The sequence below is a fragment of the Oryctolagus cuniculus genome, chromosome 4 (assembly GCF_051225735.1).
Source record: "Oryctolagus cuniculus isolate XC-2025 breed Fujian yellow rabbit chromosome 4, ASM5122573v1, whole genome shotgun sequence".
NCBI classification, from domain to species: Eukaryota; Metazoa; Chordata; class Mammalia; order Lagomorpha; family Leporidae; genus Oryctolagus; species Oryctolagus cuniculus.
In genome coordinates this window covers 160,861,538-160,876,956 of record NC_142870.1, presented here as the reverse complement: position 1 = coordinate 160,876,956, position 15,419 = coordinate 160,861,538, and the positions used below count along the sequence as shown (strand labels likewise).

The 15,419-nt window shown below is 44.5% G+C and overlaps 1 protein-coding gene across 25 annotated transcripts in view; it reads right to left on the bottom strand.

Moving 5' to 3' along the window:
• Window positions 1–15,419, bottom strand: part of RARB (retinoic acid receptor beta) — a 794,145-nt gene that overhangs the window by 757,800 nt on the left and 20,926 nt on the right. Inside the window, exon 3 of one of the 25 annotated variants that reach the window (XR_016233349.1) lies at window positions 8,142–8,160. The exons of the other annotated variants lie outside the window; for them this stretch is intronic. The gene's annotated coding sequence lies outside the window, so the exon portion shown is untranslated. Of the gene's footprint in view, window positions 1–8,141; window positions 8,161–15,419 lie in introns of those variants that run through there. 25 annotated transcript variants of the gene reach the window in all.

Sequence of the window (15,419 nt, the reverse complement as noted above, 5' to 3'; positions counted from 1 at the left end):
TCTTATTTTCCCCTACTTCTAAGAGGTGCCTCTGAGAAAATTAAAATGTTCCATAATAAGTGTTACATGACTAAGTTTGCACATTCCTCCTTGGCCATTCACAGTGAATATTAGGCAAGTAAAGGTTCATAGGAAACCTGTAAGCTTTGTTTGAAGCAAAATTTGCCCAACTCATTAAGCAAATCACCACTTTCTTCAGGCAAAAACATTGATAAGCATCTCAGAACATTGTGTTTAATTTTTTCATATGTTTTCATTTAGAAGGCATAGAGAAATAAGGATAGAAAGATCTTTTGTTTTCTGGTTTTCTACATATTGTGATACTTCAGATTGAAGCACCTCTGGTCCTAAGATTTTATTCAGTATAAAGAACATTAGACAAGAATAACAACTGTATAAAGTTACTATGGTATGTTAATCCTACATTCAACATTTAACTTTGTAGTTTAATCTTTGTAAAATTTTATCATTTATAGTGATACTATTCACAAGGATTAGGAAACTTGGCAACTCCTCGGAGATGAAACTGTTATTCATAGAGCACAATCTTCTCAAAAGCATGGGGTTCACACAAAGGGAGTTACCTTTGTACAATATTACCACCAAGAAGTATGCAATCTGTTCAAAGTTAATAGATCTTGAGCTGCAGAAGTCATCTCTAAGCATTTCACCCCATGCATTTGTTTTCCTATTCGGCTTTTCTGCAAAGTTCATTTTGGTCACTTTAATCGAGTTAAACAGCTCTCCCTAAGGTTAGAAATTATGAAGTGATGAATACCGACAACTACCCGAAACGGTAATGTCCTGGTTTATGAAGGAGGAGACACAGGGCATGAAGCCGACTTTACACGTTTATTTAATTAGCAGCAGCATAATTGAGACGTGAGTGTCAGAGACAGACTTCACAGATGCCAAGTCAGATAACCTCCAACTTCCAGTGCTTTCTATGAGCTGAACCTACCAATGATTGCTTTCTGTTCAGACAAGTAAAGACGTGCTGTTTTCCTTAAAGTCTGACCAATGGCTGGATGTTAAGGGTTAACTAATCAAGTTCAGTGTTTGCATTTTTCTAGTTTAGTTTACATCACAACTCAAGTCTTGGTGTGAGACTTGTCTAAAATACATTTTATTGTTCTACTGTAGAGTAGACTGCCCTATACCAAGTTAATCAGTCATTCAAAGGAGACTATCTGGATTATTCCAGCAAGATTTGAATAAGGAGTAGAGGAAAAGGGAAGGTATGTGCAATATTCTTCAAATTCCCTTTTCCTTGTTGTTCAACATAGAATTTTACTATCTTCAAGTGCATGGTTTAGTGGCATTGATAAGGATTTCTACATTATCCTAAAGTAAGGGCCGGTGCCGCGGCTCACTAGGCTAATCCTCCGCCTAGCGGTGCCGGCACACTGGGTTCTAGTCCCGGTCGGGGCGCCGGATTCTGTCCCGGTTGCCCCTCTTCCAGGCCAGCCCTCTGCTGTGGCCCGGGAGTGCAGTGGAGGATGGCCCAAGTGCTTGGGCCCTGCACCCCATGGGAGACCAGGAGAAGCACCTGGCTCCTGCCATCGGATCAGCGCGGTGCGCCGGCCGCAGCACGCCGGCTGTGGCGGCCATTGGAGGGTGAACCAATGGCAAAGGAAGACCTTTTTTTCTCTTTCTCACTGTCCACTCTGCCTGTCAAAAAAAAAAAAAAAGTAAGACTGTACCCTCCAAGCTCCCATTTTCCTGTTCCCAGCTCGCAGTCATCACTGTTCAGCCTCTGTGGGGAGCAACTCGGACTAGACTAAGTTACTGGAATTAAGACTTATTCTATGCATCTGCTCTCCCACAATATGGCGCTGGGAGAGGAGGAAACAGCTTCTACTCAGCTGCCTCCAGTTCAACCAATAAACAGCAGGACCTGCTCCTGATTGGAGGAGAGCAGCGTACTCGGTGTGTGGGTAGCAGAGTTGGGATTGGTGGAAGAGGACTATAAAGGAGGAGAGAGACAACATGCACCAGGAACATCTAAGGGGAACATCCGGATAACATCTGAGCAGTCCCCGAGAGAGTCGGCCGGCGGTGTGCCGCTCCCCCGTGGAAGTGGGGAAAGTGGCAGGGGGAACCGCCCTTCCACGGAGGTGGAAGGGACGGTAGCCAACCCGGGAAGAACCAGCAGCAAACCCGGGGAGGGCCGAGCAGACAAAAGAACAGCGCAGGGTCCTGTGTTGTTCCTCCGCGAAGAGGGGGAGCGACATAATGGTGCCGTGACTCGGATATGAAGCCTAGGCAGGGTTTAGTGTCGTTCCTCCACGAAGAGGGGGAGCGACAAGCCTCTGTCACGATGAACTTGGTACTGTGTATTGTTTTTCCATTTGGTCTGATTTCAATTAGTGTAATCTTGTCAAGGTTCACTCATGTTGCATTTATCAGAATCCCATTCCCATTTCAGGCTGAATAATATTTTACTTTATGCATCCCATTTTGTTTATCCATTTGTCTGAGCATTCTACTTCTTGGCTGCTGTGAATAATACTGTTGTGAACGTGAGTGCAAGGATACCGGTCTCTGCATTCAGTTCTTTGGGCTACAGACATTAAAATCGCTGGAAGATGTCAGTTCCAGGTTTGAGCTTTTGATGAACTGCCCATTGTTTTCCACAGCAGCTGCAACCATTTTACTGCCTACCCTCAAGTAATGAATGGCACATACATGCGCATCTCCTCACATCCTCTTCAACATGCGTTTTTATATTTGATAATGGCCATCCAAGTTCATAGATACCTTAAAATGGCCAATGATCAGGAACAAGTGGTTATATGGCAAAAGCCATTTCTGTATTTATTCCTGATGGCATTTTCAGTACAGGCATGAGTAGGCCTTCTTTCCTTTAGAGCCTTGGTTTAAGATGTGGTCTATCAGTTTTAAGGCTCCACCCAGGTTCTTCCTAGCACAAACTCTAGAGGGCAGGCCCAGCAATCTACATTTTAACACTACTTCTGGCCAATTCTGACATACGTAAGATCTGCAAGTCACTAATCCAGAGCTCAGGATTAATGAAGACATCAGTCTAACCTGCAGCTACCTGTAAGTTAAACTGTCTACTTTTATTCCTCCCATTTAAGGAGTTAGTGGTATGATGTCAGAAAATCCATAACTATGAGCTTCAGTTTCATTTGAAGATGTCAAGGTAATACTGACAACTCAAACCAATTAAGTCAAAGAACTCTTACCAAAGTGCTTAGCTTATCTGGTCAGTCATCAGTTTTACACTTTGCTAAAACAAGAGATTAAGTCCTACTTAAGTTCCAGAAGATAAAAATACATTAGAGAAACAAAAAAAGGAGACATGAAAACCATCTCCTGGTTAAAGCCAGGAGTCTTTCTACGTGTTCAACTTAAGTGCTGGTTCTTTTCACAAACTATGCCACTCTCCATTTCTCCCACACTATCAGTTCAAACTTCAATATAGCTTGTACTATACCATTATGTACATACCGGGTTCTGGTTTCTAAGAGTGAATATACTGTACTCTCATGCTACTCTGACAGCTAACACATGGTATATGGTTATCTCATATGCTCAATGTTCACTGGTATAGTTTTATCATTACTATCCAATATAGAACCATGGAGTCACAAAACACTAATTCTCATTGAACAGCACTTTGCAGTAACTATAAAAGAACTGCAATTTTTCTGGAGCTTTTGTAGTCAGTAACTTGTTTGCAAACCTATTGAAAATATTAGGCAACCTTTCTGGAGAATGCACAGGACTACATGTGTTAAAGACTTCATGTGTACAGGCATTTTTTAAAACTTATTTGATGGGTAGAGTTACAGTGAGACACACAAAGGTCTTCCTTCCGTTGGTTCACTCCCCAAATGGCCGCTACGGCCGGAGCTGCACCGATCTGAAGCCAGGAGCTTCTTCTCAGTCTCCTACACGGGTACAGGGGCCCAAGGACTTGGGCCATCTTCTACTGCTTTCCCAGGCCACAGCAGAGAGCTGGATAGAAAGAGGAGCAGCCAGGACTAGAACCGGTGCCCATATGGGATGCTGGCACCACAGGTAGAGGATTAATCTACTGCGCTGGCCCCACACATACAGGCATTCTAATCTCACCAGGACAAGCCCTTGAGGTTAAGAGCTGCCTCTTACCTTTCTCTGGGTCATGGAACACTTTGCCCTGGAGGGATGGTTAAAAATTAAGTTATCAAAGTCTTCAGCATTGGCCGGCGCCATGGCTCAATAGGCTAATCCTCCGCCTAGCGGCGCCGGCACACCGGGTTCTAGTCCTGGTTGGGGTGCCGGATTCTGTCCCGGTTGCCCCTCTTCCAGGCCAGCTCTCTGCTGTGGCCAGGGAGTACAGTGGAGGATGGCCCAAGTGCTTGGGCCCTGCACCCCATGGGAGACCAGGAGAAGCACCTGGCTCCTGCCATCGGATCAGCGCGGTGCACCGGCCACAGCGCGCCAGCCATGACAGCCATTGGAGGGTGAACCAACTGCAAAAGGAAGACCTTTCTCTCTCACACTGTCCACTCTGCCTGTCAAAGTCTTCAGCATTTAGAGTATTAGTCAATCCATTTCCAATCTTCATTATTGAGATTGTATTGATTTAACAATTCTAGTTAACCAGGTATAAATATTCCTTCTTGTCTCAGGGAACCTCAGTGTTGGTCAATCTTAATTTATTAAATTGGTAAGTATCTCAATGTGGTTCACATGCTAATTCTCTGCCATTGTTAAACTTCTGGGAGAATGTCACTAGGCAGGTCTTTCAGTGGAGTTCAAAGGACCCTTTGGGCAGGTAAGGGAACAACTCCAGACCCCTGTTAACTGTCACCCTGTATGCATGTCCAGGAAAGACACCTAGAATGTTTTTGCATCAGTATCTTTAAATACTGATCTTTTAATACCCCCTTAAGGCTAAGAATGTCATCTAGAATGATAAAGCATTTGTCAAAATATCACTGACACTATCCCATCCTGGTAACAGTCCAGTAGTAAGCATTTTACTGTTCTGCTTCAGAACTCCAACATTTGTCCCCATAGTATTTTATACAAACTTAACATGTTTTGGGCATCTTTTGTATTTACTGGCACAAATCAACATTAATACATGCTGGAAAATGACAGGGCTGGCTGACATTGACTATTATATTCCAAAATACCTGCCCCACCATGTTTACTACAGCATTGTTCCCATCAGCCCAAGTATGTCATCAACTAAGGTGTCCATCAGGTAACTCCGGAAGTGTTGTCTGTTAACATATGCAGTTTCCAGCCATAAGAACAATGAAATGCTGTCATTTGCAGCCAAACTGATGAGACTGGAATGCTTCATGATACATGAGAGCCTAGACACACCAGGACAAAAATCACACAGGCTCCCTCATGTGAGTGCGTACACACGATTACTGGAGATGGAGGTGGGAACAATAGAGTTCGATTAGGAGTACAGCAAGCTGATGTGTTCATTAGGACTAATACATCATAGTAATGTTAACAAGGGAACACGGTAGGTGGTATATGCTACTTCTTTACCACATCTTTAGGAGACTTATTTGAAAGTCAGTTACAAAGAGAATGAATCTTTCATCCTCTGGTTCATCCCAATGGCTACAATAGGGTTGGGCCAAACTGAAGCCAAGAGCTTCCTCTGGGTCTCCTACATGGGTAGCAGGGACCCAAGCACTTGGACTCTCTACCACTTTTCCAAACCATTAACAGGGAGCTGGTGGAAGTGGAGCAGCCAGGACTCCAACCAGTGCCCATATGGGATGCCAGCATTGCAGGTAGTGGCTTTACCTGCTATGCCACAATGCCAGTCCCAGCATCACATTTTGGTGATGTACTATTCTGTAGTTACAAGTGTTTAAAAAAAAAACATGCTAATATAAAAGCAAGAATTTTCTTTGTGTTAGGAATTCAGGAATTGAATTAGCCAATGTTCCAGGAGTTTTAAGTTCACCAACTCCTAGGAAGAAAAATGAGATTTTTGGTAGTAATGCCTAGAAAATGCTCACAATTCCACCAAAACCACTCATCTTGGCTGCATTGATTGGAGTTACTAAGTTTAACTCACAGTGTAATACAAAAAAAAAATTTACTTGTTTTGTCCCATTTCATCTGGCCTCCTCTACAAATTCCCTGTATCTGGTTACCATAAGGAAGCATGTGAGCAGTTTACAGCATCAACTAGATCGAGTTTCAGTTTGTCCCTAGGGATAACAGCCAGCTATAATCTCTCCTTCCTAAGGCAGCATTTACATGGATTAAAGTTTTCCTCCTCCATCAAGGTACATGGTGATACTTCCTGTAGACCATGGCTTCCATCTACCTACTTCTAGCCCCTTAAGATCCCCTGCTTGGTAGCATATGTCAAAACCCACCATCTCCCCAGAAGTTCCTCCTCCCTCATAAATCTAACTGGGCTACCACTAGGCTCCTGACCAGCTCTGTTAGCAGGCCTCCGTTCCCCACACCTTCTCTCCCCTTCTTTGATGGATACACCTCTACCATCGAGGTGACTCCACAAGGTTTAGCTTAGGAGTGCTCCCCTAGGAGTCAGATGGCCCTCACCAGGGACCTAAATAGGTGAAATATGCAGCTTCATCCTACAACTCACCCATTCTACAATGTTTGACCACCTTGTTCCTCTGCATCTCCTTCACTTCCCACAGGCCAGAAGACGGTCTTTGCTTTATCATCTCCTGCATTTGTTCATGGGTACTTGATTTCCCCGTTATCAGTACAGTACTTCTAAGCTGTAGACAGTGTTTATAAAGTGCTTCTTTCATCAGAATCTAACAGATGGGGGCCAGTTTACTGGGTATTTACTATGTTGCAGAGCATATAGGGCACTTACAGTGTTTCATAACTCCCCCCACTAACCTCAGAGGGAGCTGTTCTTACCAGATGGGAAGGAGGCTGAGTAACTGCCAAGATTCCAGTGCAGACTTTCTGGGCTCTGCTATCTACACTATTCATTGGGGACACCATAAACCATCTCTAGCCCAAGTTACCCCATATCACAGGCTCACACATGACCTACAGACCAATAGTCATGTTTTGCCATTACACACAATATAGCTCCCCAAAACTGCAGTCATTCATGGGATCATAGGGTTTTGCATTCAGAACTTTTCATAATTCAGTTTCCTGAGCTGATTTGGTCTCAACTTCCGATACAGTTAAATACTGCGGGCAGCCGGCCGCTGCAGCTCACTAGGCTAATCCTCCGCCTTGCGGCGCCAGCACACCGGGTTCTAGTCCCGGTTGGGGCGCCAGATTCTGTCCCGGTTGCCCCTCTTCCAGGCCAGCTCTCTGCTGTGGCCAGGGAGTGCAGTGGAGGATGGCCCAAGTGCTTGGGCCCTGCACCCCATGGGAGACCAGGATAAGTACCTGGCTCCTGCCATCAGATCAGCGTGGTGTGCCGGCCGCAGCGCGCCGGCCGTGGCAGCCATTGGAGGGTGAACCAACGGCAAAGGAAGACCTTTCTCTCCGTCTCTCACTGTCCACTCTGCCTGTCAAAAAAAAAAAAAAAATACTGCGGGCATTTCTATGTGCTACTGCATCCATGCTTTTATCAACCAAGTTGCTAATCTATAACTGTCGTTATCTCCATTTTACAGATGAAGAAATGGGGGCTCACCCAGGTCATCTGTCAATGTGAAACTGCTTGACAAACTTGACCTCCATCTGAGTAACCCCAGAACCCACATGTGCAACACCCTCAAGACAGAGGCACCTGCCTCATTAGCACTTTGCCCAGGAAAACACTCAGATTTAGTTCAGAGCTAGATTCTTTAGACCTGCCCATTTTTCTTTATAACCAGGTTTCCAAGTTCTATGGGGTCCCCACTAGGATGTTACAGTCAGAAATGTAACCCAGTCACAGTCCTCTATGGTGCTGCCCAACAAACTCAAGTCCTAATCTTCAAAGTCTAAGAAACTGTCAACATGCCAATGCATTTCAGGTTTCCTGGCATTCCCATGGATAGTGCCGAAATACAAGTGTGAGCACCTTCAACACCAGCCATCGTCAGGGAGTCCAAGTGATAGGACACAGGTACAGGATTAACAAAACACCAACTGGGTGGAGAGTCACTCCATTTCCCAGCACCAACAGGGCAGCTATTGAAGACTAGTGGTCTAGAGGCTAGGGGAACCACCAACCACCTGTAGAAATGAGAAATAACAAATCCATGTTGAGACATGCCAGTAAGTCATCCTTATCCTGTGTTACCCTAATTCTTTTGTAAGTTTATTACTAGAAGAAAATAGCAATGTGACTGATACATGTACTATTGATCACTTTATAATTTGTGGCTGTGGGGAGCAACTGAGACTAGACTAAATTACTGGAACTAAGAATAATTCTATGCATCTGCTCTCCCACAATATGGCTCTGAGAGACAGCAAACAACTGCTACACAGCTGCCTCACCAGTTCAACTGATAAGCTGCAGGAGCTGATCCTGCTCCTGATTGGAGGAGAGCAGCGTGCTCGGCGTGTGGGTAGCAGAGTTGGGATTGGTGGAAGAGGACTATAAAGGAGGAGAGAGACAACATGCACCGGGAACATCTGAGGAACATCTGAGCAGCCCTTGAGAGAGCCGGCTGGCGGTGTGCTGCTCCTCCGCGGAAGTGGGGAAAGCAGCGGGGGTGCCACCCCTCCGCGGAAGCCGGGGGGGGGGGGGCGGCAGCTAACCCAGGATGGCATCGTTCCTCTGCGAGTGAGGAAACGGCAGCAAACCCGGGAAGGGCCGGGCAAAAAGAACAGTGCAGGGTCCGGTGTCATTCCTCCGCGAATGGGGGAGCGACAAGGCAGTCTAACAAACTTGAGTTTTTGGTGCCTCTTCCCCTATGTACACACACATACCTATTATCCTGGAGGTAACCTCTTGGAATCATCTGTCCAAATTTCAGAGGTTTTATTTCTAAAGCACTTTATCTTGTACCATAACAACAAAAACACTGGTTTGTGCTGTTCCTGCACATGCCTTTAAAGTGTAGGTGTGGAGGAGCACGCACAAGTTTGAGGTAACAAAATATATTTGGTGGGGAGATATCTGGTATTATAAAACTATCTGTAAGTGTGAGACTTCAAGAGCAAATCTGGTGAATGTTCCTATTATATAATTTCATCAACACTTAGGTTGCTTTGCAAATAGAATTATGATTTGTGGGGCAGGGGTTTGGCCTAATGGTTAAGATGCCACTTGGGACACCTTCATTGAATTGTCTGGATTTAAATCCCAGCTTCCTAATGTGTGCCTTAGGAGGCAGCAATACTTGGGTTCCTGCCCAACAGAGGCCCAGATGGAGTTCCCAGCTCTGGGGCACTTGAGGAGTCAGTAGATGTGAGGAAACACTATCTCAAGAGAGAATTATGGTTTGCTCCTGCTAGTTTAGCAGATATAAGGTAGTACAAGTTTTAACATCAATTGGAGGGTAAAAGAAAAGTTGTTGCCAGTTAAGATTTTCTCATCCTTTGTTCTGCTACTAAAAGCTTAGACTGAGGCCAGCACCGTGGCTCAATAGGCTAATCCTCCACCTGCGGCACTGGCACCCTGTGTTCTAGTCCCAGTCAGGGCACGGGATTCTAGTCCAGGTTGCCCCTCTTCCAGGCCAACTCTGATGTGGCCCGGGAGTGCAGTGCAGGATGGCCCAAGTCCTTGGGCCCTGCACCCGCATGGGAGACCGGGAGGAAGCACCTGGTTCCTGGCTTCGGATCAGCGCGATGCGCTGGCCACAGCAGCCATTGGGGGGTGAACCAACGGAAAAGGAAGACTTTGTCTCACTGTCCACTCTGCCTGTCAAAAAAAAAAAAAAAAAGCAGCTTACATTGAAAGTCAGGAGGTTGACTTGTTAGTGAAAAGTCAGCTGCCACAGGACGAATTCAAAAGAAAACAGAATGAGAATATCCAATAGTTAACGTTCATGGTTATAGCACTCCCAATAGCAGCAAGAAAGTTGAAACAAAGATGGGAGGTCTGTGCATCTTGACAAGTCTACCTATTTGCATTTGTCGTGTTGAACTTTGCACAGTGAGCCCTCATGAAGGACAGCACAGGTCTATCACTTCCTGCCCTAAGCAGACCTCCCCTTCTATTTGCAAAACTCCCAGTAACGTTGTTATCCAATTAGAGAAGGAAATTCACAATATTAAGAGGAAATTAGTCTGACAGTTGTCTTTCCATTCAAAATGATCCAGGACTATGAGCTACAAAGTGAGGTAAACTTGCTGAAAATAAATCAAGTTTAAGCACAGACCTGAGGCAAAGACTATCACATTACTAGTACAGCAGCCCTGCTGCGAATGCTCAGCATACCCCTTCTGAAACGGACACCAGCACCACTCGCCTCTCAGATCCTCACATGAGCCCACAATATCAATAGTTTGTATCCACCAGGTCATAGTGCTGTTTATAATGGTGGCACTGTAAGGGTGTAAGTTAACATTATGCTGGGGATCTAAATTACTAAAGCTTCATAAAGTTATGTAAGAGATTGCCTGTTAAGTACTCCATTTCTAGAATTTCAACCCAGTTTTGACTCTTTACCGAATTTTTTAAACTTGTATTTAATGAATATAAATTTCCAAATTACAGCTTATGGATTACAATGGCTTCCCCCCAATAACATACCTCCCACCCGCAACCCTCCCCTTTCCCATTCCCCCTCCCCTTCCATTCATATGGAGATTCACTTTCGATTCTCTATATACAGAAGATCAGTTTAGCATACATTAAGATTAACAGTTTGCTCCCACACAAAGTGAAAAATACTGTTTGAGTACTAGTTATAGCATTAAATCTCAATGTACAGCACATTAAGGACAGAGATCCTACATGAGGAGTAAGTGCACAGTGACTCCTGTTGTTGACTTAACAAATTGACACTCTTGTTTATGGCATCAGTAATCACCCTAGGCTCTTGTCATGAGCTGCCAAGGCTATGGAAGCCCCCTGAGTTCACTGACTGATCATATTTAGACAAGGCCATGGTCAAAGTGGAAGTTCTCTCCTCCCTTCAGAGAAAGGTACCTCCTTCTTTGATGACCCGTTCTTTCCACTGGGATCTCACCCATGGAGATCTTTCATTTAGGTTTTTTTTTTTCCCCAGAGTGTCTTGGCTTTCCATGCCTGAAATACTCTCATGGGCTTTTCAGCCAGATCCTCATGCCTTAAGGGCTGATTCTGAGGCCAGAGTGCTTTTAGGACATCTACCATTCTATGAGTCTGCTGTGTATCTCACTTCCCATGCTGGATCGTTCTCTCCCTTTTTTATTCTATCAGCTAGTATTTGCAGACACTAGTCTTGTTTATGTGCTCCCTTTGGCTCTTAGTCCTATCATTATGATCAATTGTGAACAGGAATTCATCACTGGGACTAGTGAGGTGGCATTGGTACATGCCACCTTGATGGGATTGAATTGGAATCCCATGGTATGTTTCTAACTCTTCCATTTGGGGCAAGTCAGCTTGAGCATGTCCCGAATTGCACATCTCTTCCCTCCCTTATTCCCACTCTTATATTTAACAGCGATCACTTTTCAGTTAAGTTTCAGCACTTAAGAAGAATTGTGTATTGATTACAGTATTCAACCAAAAGTATTAAGTAGAACAAAAAATACTAAGAGGGATAACATATTAAATTGTTCATCAACAGTCAGGGTGAGGGCTGATCAAGTCACCGTTTCTCATAGTGTTCATTTCACTTTAACAGGTTTCCTTTTTGGTGCTCAGTTGTCATCTCTCAGGGAGAACATGTGGTATTTGTCCCTTTGGGATTGGCTTATTTACCGAATCTTAAGTTTAGCCACTATGCGTAGTTAACAAAAGCTTTAACTGAGTTCAAATATTTGCCAGTAGTATCCATGTTACTCATTTTACCATTTTGGCATCAATTCTCATAAGGTTCTTACATTGATCAACATAAATAACTTCTTAGCATGAACTATACAAGTGCTTGCTATTGTCATATTATAGTTACAATGCCTTACATGAGAACTGGATACCCCATGAATAACAGCCCATTCTTCAGGTTTCAGGATTTGTTAAAAAAAAAAAAAAAGTAAAGGATGTGCTTCACCATTCCAGTATTCCCATCATGGGTGGGTTTCCCATCCTTCAAAGTGAAGATCTACAGTCATTTAATCGCTAATCAAGAGGCATGTAATCTGTGGGGAGCAACTCGGACTAGACTAAGTTACTGGAATTAAGACTTATTCTATGCATCTGCTCTCCCACAATATGGTGCTGGGAGAGGAGTAAACAACTTTTACACAGCTGCCTCCAGTTTGACCAGTAACCTGCAGGAGCTGATCCTGCTCCTGATTGGAGGAGAGCAGCGTGCTCGGCGTGTGGGTAGCAGAGTTGGAATTGGTGGAAGAGGACTATAGAGGAGGAGAGAGACAACATGCACCAGGAACATCTAAGGGGAACATCCGGGTAACATCTGAGCAGCCCCCGAGAGAGCCGGCCGGCGGTGTGCCGCTCCCCCGTGGAAGTGGGGAAAGTGGCAGGGGGAACCACCCTTCCACGGAGGTGGAAGGACTGCAGCCAACCCGGGAAGGGCCGAGCAGACAGAAGAACAGCACAGGGTCCTGTGTCGTTCCTCCGCGAAGAGGGGGAGCGACAGTAATCCTTACGGTATTTAATATGGGCCTATTTGTCACAGGTATTCAAATGCTGTTGAACCTAGTGGTCACACAGCACATACAAACCAAGATCGAGGAGAAAGACACCCATGGGAGGTAGGCTGCCTTAACTCTGTGCCGTCTTTCTGCCTAGGACGTCCGGTTTCTTCCTTTTGCATGCCAAGAACACCTTTGCTTGTCAATCCTGTTGGTAACATTCAAACCTGAAAGAGGTGCCACAACTCAATGGTGCCCACCTCCTGAGTGGTCAACAGCTGTGGGGGTGTGGCTTATACAAGGTCAAGAGTGAAGATAAATCATCAAGCCATAGGAGGTCACAAAACACTAACATTAAGCAGTAGCAGCAGTGCAAGGCGATTACTCCTGAACAGTGCCTACAGGTTGCATTCCTCGACAGTAAAGGGAAATTATCTACTTAGTTGCTGCCCCTACTAGTCAAGCCATTTAGTGTATATTCAAGATGGTGGAGTCCTTAGAAAGTTCATGCAAACAAGAGTTATGGGAAAAACACATGGATTTCAGAACCAAATTAAATTTCAAAAGCAAGAGTTTTGTACCGTTTCTACAAACTTTTTAACTTCCCACATAAACATAGCCACGCTATTTTCTTGTTACGATGTAGTATTAAGCTTCAAAGAAGGTGTAGTCAAGACTACTCTTGGGGCCAGTACTGTGGTATAGTAGGTAGAGCCTCTGCCTGTCATGCCAGCATCCCATATGGCTGCCAGTTCAAGTCCCAGCTGCTCTACTTCTGATCCAGTTCTCTGCTTATGGCCTGGAAACCTAGTGAGGCAGAGTGCAAGTGCTTGTGCCCCTGCACCCGTGTAGGAGATCCAGAGGAAGCTCCTGGATTTGGGTTAGCCCAGCCCCAGCTTTGCTGCCATTTGGCCAGTGAGTCAGCAGATGAGGACCTCTCTGGTCTCTTCCTCTAACTCTGCCTCTCAAATCTTAAAGACGATTCTTAAAGAGCAATGTAACTTGGAGAAATAAGGCTCAATATGCACATTCATGAAACACTGCCCAGAGGGAATTATGAGACATGCTATAATGAATTGGCCTCAGTTGAAATTTAACTTCCTGTAGCAGATATAAACATTGAGGAAAAAGGCTTTTGTACTTGAAGTACCCTTTTCTTCTCTCCCCCACCCCCTACATTTTTCTCCATACATCATCTTTCTCACGCTCACCAGTTAACAGAAGTCACACTTAAAATCCTGTGCACTCCTATGCACAGACCACTAGTTCATGGTCCTTCCTTATGAAGGCTGAATCTGCAGGTGCTCACAACATGCCAGTTTTCATGCCTCCATGGCATTAATTCAATAGCAGAAATGAGTAGTCATCTATGGTTCTTATCTGAGCAACTATTAATAGCAGTTTACATGAAGGATGAACCTAAGATTAGCCAGTTTATATGCAAAATTCCCAAAGGTAGAGAGTACACTTGTAATGAGATTCTTTGTGGGCACATAACCTATTCCATGGATCCTAGAGACTTAGTATAAGGGGCCAGCATTGTAGTACAGCAGGATGAGTTGTTCTTCCATACACTGGCATCGCATATTGGAGGGCCAAGTTGAGTCCGAGCTGCTCGGCTCCTGATCTGGCTTCCCACTATTATGCCTCAGAAGCAGCAGAGGATGCCCCAATTATTTGGGACCCTGTCACCCACGTGGGAGACCTGGACGGGATTTCCAATTCCTGGCTTTGATCTAGCTGTTGCATTCAGTTAGGGAGCAGACCAGAGTGGGAGATTTTTACCCTTTTGTCACTCTGCCTTTCAAATAATAAAGGTATATTTCTGTACAAAGGCATTTAATATAGGAAAACACACTACAATGGACCTAACAATTTCACTCATTGTCTCCTCCATGCGTTAGCTTAACAAGATTAACCAATGGATACCATCAGCTGGGATGGAGGTGGGGCATCATGACATCTCTAGCTTGCACATCTCCATATAACTTATCAATGGTTAAGTTAGCCCAGCTCAGATGAACAACCATGCATTAGGTACGCAGCACCAGGTGGGTTTCAAGGAGATTCACCAGCCCTTCCACTAACTAGCATGGTATCTAGAGAGGCTAGATACAACCAAGTTACCAATACTCAACAATGCAACCAAATACATCAATTACGTTGCTCTTGCAGATAAAGAGCACCCAGGCTAAGACAATTTCACAACCTTTCCCATGGCTGGTGGAGATTACAGAGAACAGGAGGCTGGGACGGATATGAAAGAAAGCAGCTGTCATGTGCATAGAAATTAACCTCGCATGCAGAGTCAGATACACATTAGCAAGAGGCTAAAAATCAGATTGCTCTTGAAAATCCTTTAAGCCACCGTATGAAGTATACTATACAAAAGCATACTTGGTACATAAGACAAGTACATTTTATAGAATTAACCTATTTGCTTATGGTTCAAACCTGCTAGAATAAAGCTGTACACGAAAGTTGACTGAAGACTTCAGGTATGTTATTCTATTTGAAACACCATCCTGGCTTCCTCGAAGTCCACAAGAACAACCTTTTAGGAGATTACAGATCCCGATTCAAAGGGAATTTTGCTTCATGTACCAGGGTCTTCAGATGCCTTAATTTTGTCTTAACCCGATTCTAACGGTACCTTAAGGAGTCCCAGCATTGAGCCCTAATGTTCAATATAGGGCCTTAGGGTTTCCTCCCAGCTAACTTTCATGCTAGGCTCATTTTCACATTATGAGTATAATATCACAACCACATTAGATTGCACATATTCTAGAATTCAGTTT